Source organism: Meles meles, unplaced genomic scaffold (assembly GCF_922984935.1).
Source record: "Meles meles unplaced genomic scaffold, mMelMel3.1 paternal haplotype, whole genome shotgun sequence".
Classification (NCBI taxonomy): Eukaryota; Metazoa; Chordata; class Mammalia; order Carnivora; family Mustelidae; genus Meles; species Meles meles.
This window is the reverse complement of record NW_025721155.1, coordinates 11447-16224: the sequence shown is the minus strand read 5'-3', so window position 1 is coordinate 16224 and position 4778 is coordinate 11447.

Here is a 4778-nt window from a genome sequence, read left to right as displayed (position 1 = left end):
GATGTGGAGCACTTTTTCATGTGTCTGTTGGCCATCTGGGTGTCTTCTTTGCAGAAATATCTGTTCATGTCCTCTGCCCATTTCTTGATTGGATTATTTGTTCTTTGGGTGTTGAGTTTGCTAAGTTCCTTATAGATTTTGGATACTAGCCCTTTATCTGATATGTCGTTTGCAAATATCTTCTCCCATTTTGTCAGTTGACTTTTGGTTTTGTTAACTGTTTCCTTTGCTGTGCAAAAGCTTTTGATCTTGATGAAATCCCAATAGTTCATTTTGCCCTTGCTTCCCTTGCCTTTGCCGATGTTCCTAGGAAGATGTTGCTGCGGCTGAGGTTGAAGAGGTTGCTGCCTGCATTCTCCTCAAGGATTTTGATGGATTCCTTTCTCACATTGAGGTCCTTCATCCATTTTGAGTCTATTTTCGTGTGTGGTGTAAGGAAATGGTCCAATTTCATTTTTCTGCATGTGGCTGTCCAATTTTCCCAGCACCATTTATTGAAGAGGCTGTCTTTAAATGTTTGGTAGAATTCCCCTGAGAAGCCATCTGGCCCTGGGCTTTTTTTCTGGAGATTTTTGAAGACTGTTTCAAACTCCTTACTGGTTATGGGCCTGTTCAGGTTTTCTATTTCTTCATGGGTCAGTTGTGGTAGTTTATATGTCTCTAGGAATGCCTCCATTTCTTCCAGATTGCCAAATTTGTTGGCGTAGAATTGCTCATAGTATATTCTTATAATTGTCTGTATTTCTTTGGTGTTAGTTGTGATCTCTCCTCTTTCATTCATGGTTTTATTTATTTGGGTCCTTTCTCTTTTCTTTTTGATGAGTCTGGCCAGGGGTTTATCAATCTTATTGATTCTTTCCAAAAACCAGCTCCTAGTTTCATTGATTTTTTCTATTTTTTTTTTTTTTTTTGGTTTCTATTTCATTGATTTCTTCTCTGATCTTTATGATTTCTCTTCTGCTGGGTTTACAGTTTCTTTCTTGTTCTTTCTCCAGCTTCTTTAAGTGTAGGGTTAGGTTATGTAATTGAGACCTTTCTTTTTTCTTGAGAAAGGCTTGTACCGCTATATATTTTCCTCTCAGGACTGCCTTTGCTGTGTCCCACAGATTTTGAACCGTTGTGTTTTCATTATCATTTGTTTCCATGAATTTTTTCAATTCATCTTTAATTTCCTGGTTGACCCATTCATTCTTTAGAAGGATGCTGTTTAGTCTCCATGTATTTGGGTTCTTTCCAGCTTTCCTCTTGTGATTGAGTTCTAGCTTCAGAGCATTGTGGTCTGAAAATATGCAGGGAATGATCCTAATATTTTGATACCGGTTGAGACCTGATTTGTGACCCAGGATGTGATCTATTCTAGAGAAGGTTCCATGTGCACTAGAGAAGAATGTGTATTCTGTTGCTTTGGGATGAAATGTTCTGAATATATTTGTGATGTCCATCTGGTCCAGTGTGTCATTTAAGGCCTTTATTTCCTTGTTGAACTTTTGCTTGGATGATCTGTCCATTTCAGTGAGGGGAGTGTTCAAGTCCCCTACTATTATTGTATTTATTATTGATGTGTTTCTTTGATTTTGTTATTAATTGATTGATATAGTTGGCTGCTCCCACGTTAGGGGCATAGATATTTAAAATTGTTAGATCTTCTTGTTGGACAGACCCTTTGAGTATGATATAGTGTCCTTCCTCTTCTCTTATTATAGTCTTTGGCTTAAAATCTAATTGATTTGATATAAGGATTGCCACCCCAGCTTTCTTCTGATGCCCATTAGCATGGTAAATTGTTTTCCACCCCCTCACTTTAAATCTGGAGGTGTCTTCGCATCTAAAATGAGTTTCTTGTAGGCAACATATTGATGTTTTTTTTTTTTTTTTAATCCATTCTGATACCCTGTGTCTTTTGATTGGGGCATTTAGCCCATTAACATTCAGGGTAACTATTGAGAGATATGAATTTAGTGCCATTATTAGCCTGTAAGGTGACTGTTACTGTATATTGTCTCTGTATCTTTCTGATCTACTATTTTTAGGCTCTCTCTTTGCTTAGAGGACCCCTTTCAATATTTCCTGCAGAGCTGGTTTGGTGTTTGCAAATTCTTTCAGTTTTTGTTTACCCTGGAATCTTTTTATCCCTCCTTCTATTTTCAATGATAGCCTAGCTGGACAGGGTATTCTTGGCTGCATGTTTTTCTCGTTTAGTGCTCTGAATATATCATGCCAGCTCTTTCTGGCCTGCCAGGTCTCTGTGGATAAGTCTGCTGCCAATCTAGTATTTTTACCATTTTATGTTACAGACTTCTTTTCCCGGGCTGCTTTCAGGTTTTTCTCTTTGTCACTAAGACTTTTAAATTTTACTATTAGGTGACGGGGTGTGGACCTATTCTTGCTGACTTTGAGAGGGGTTCTCTGCCCCTCCTGGATTTTGATGCTTGTTCCCTTTGCCATATAAGGAAAATTCTCTACAATAATTATCTCCAATAGACTTTCTGCTCCCCTCTCTCTTTCTTCTTCTTCTGGAATCCCAATTATTTAATGTTTTTTTGTCTTATGGTGTCACTTATCTCTCAAATTCTCCCCTCATGGTCCAGTAGCTATTTGTCCCTCTTTTGCTCGGCTTCTTTATTCTCTGTCATTTGGTCTTCTAGATCACTAATTCTTTCTTCTGCCTCATTTATCCTAGCAGTGAGAGCCTCCATTTTTTATTGCACCTCATTAATAGCTTTTTTGATTTCAAGTTGGTTAGATTTTAGTTCTTTAATTTCTCCAGAAAGGGCTTTTATCTCTCCAGAGATGGTTTCTCTAATAACTTCCATGCCTTTTTCGAGCCTGGCTAGACCTTCAGAATCATCATTCTGAACTCTTGATCTAACATATTACCAATGTCTGTGTTGATTAGATCCCTAGCCTTCGGTACTGTCTCTTGTTCTTTCATTTGTGGTGATTTTTTCCGCCTTGTCATTTTGTCCAGATAAGAGGATATGAAGGATCAAATAAAATACTAAAAGGGTGGCAACGACCCCAGAAAAATGCACTTAACCAAATCAGAAGAGACCCCAAATTGTGGGGAGGGGGAATAAAAAGAGGTTCAGAAAAAAAAGAAAAAAATTAAAAAAATAAAACAAATCAAGAAAAAATATAAAAAAGGAAAGAAAAAATATATTTTTTAGATAAACTAGTCAAAAAATGTTAAAAAAGAAAAGGGTAAAAGTTTTAAAAAATTTAGCAGAAGAAGAAAAAAGAAAGAAAAAAATTGAAAAAAAAAATTGAATTAACCACAAGACTAAAGAATCATGGGGAGAAAGCCATGAGTTCCCTGCTTTGCTTTCTCCTCCTCTGGAATTCCACTGCTGTCTTAGTTATTGAACCTGCTTTCCTTGATAGATGAACTTCGACCTGGCTGGATATTTTGTTGATCATCTGGGGGAGGGGCCTGTTGTAGTGACTCTCAAGTGTCTTTGCCCAAGGCGGAATTGTACCACCCTTACCGGGGCCGGACTAAGTAATCGGCTCGGGTTCGCTTTTTGGAGCTTCTGTTCCCTGAATGTTTTCCGTCGAGTTCCAGAGGATGGGAATAAAAATGGTGTCCTCCTAGTCTCTGGCCTGGAGGAGCCAAGAGCCCGGGGCCCCACTCCTCGGTGAGCCCCCAGAGGACAGCGCCCAATCACTCCCGTATCCCCAGCCTCCAGCCGCGCTCCGAGCTCACCCAGCCCGTGACCAGTTCAAGGTAACCCCGAGCTGAGAGTTCAGTCCTAGGCTCTGTCTCTGTAGCCGGCTTCTCTGTTCTAACACCTGCAAGCTCTGCGACACTCCGACACCCCCGATCCTTCTGTGACCCTGCAGGATCTGGGGCCATGCTGACCCCACGTGGGCTTCACCCCGGTTTAGCCTCTGGAGCAAAGTCCCTCAGTGCAACAGACTTTTAAAAGTCCTGATTTTGTGCTCCATTGCTCTGCTGCTTGTCGGGAGCCGGCCCCTCCCCCCGTGGTCTATCTTCCCGTCATTTTAGATTCACTTCTCCGCCAGTCCTACCTTTCCAAAAGTGGTTGATTTTCTGTTTCTAGAATTGCTGTTCTTCTTCTCTTTGATCTCCCATTGGATTTGTAGGTGTTTGCAATGTTTAGATAAGCTATCGAGCTGATCTCCTGCTACCTGATGTAGTCTCAGCCTGCTACTTGTCCGCCATATTGACTACTCCCCTCTCTTGTACTATACTTTTTTCAGTCTTTTTGTTTTTCTACTTTTGTTTGTATACTTCATAAATTTTACCTTGGGGCCCATTTGGGCTGAGTCTTCTCTTTTATCTTCCTTTTTTTGCTGTCTCTCTCTCTCACTCTCTCTCTACCTTCATTTTTTTTCTCCTTTCTTTTTTATATCGATTGGGTGGGGAATCCTGATTGCTCAGAAGCATTTCAGGGTGAACCTTGACTGCACCACATTTGATACATCCAGCGACATATGTTCAGTCATCTCTCACCAAAATGACTAGGAGGAGGAATGCCCAACAGAAGAAAAATACAGAGGATGGATCTTCTGCAACAGAGCTAATGGCTATCGACATAGACAATATGTCAGAAAAGGAATTCAGACTAACAATTCTCCAGGCAATAGCTCAGTTGGAGAAATACATGGATGACCAAACGGAATTGATTAGGGCAGAACTCCAAGCCACCAGGGATGATGTTCACAAAGTTAGGGCAGAACTGAAAGCCACCAAGGATGATGTTCAAAATGCTCTCAATGAGTTCCAATCCAATCTAAATTCTCTGAAAGCTAGGGTA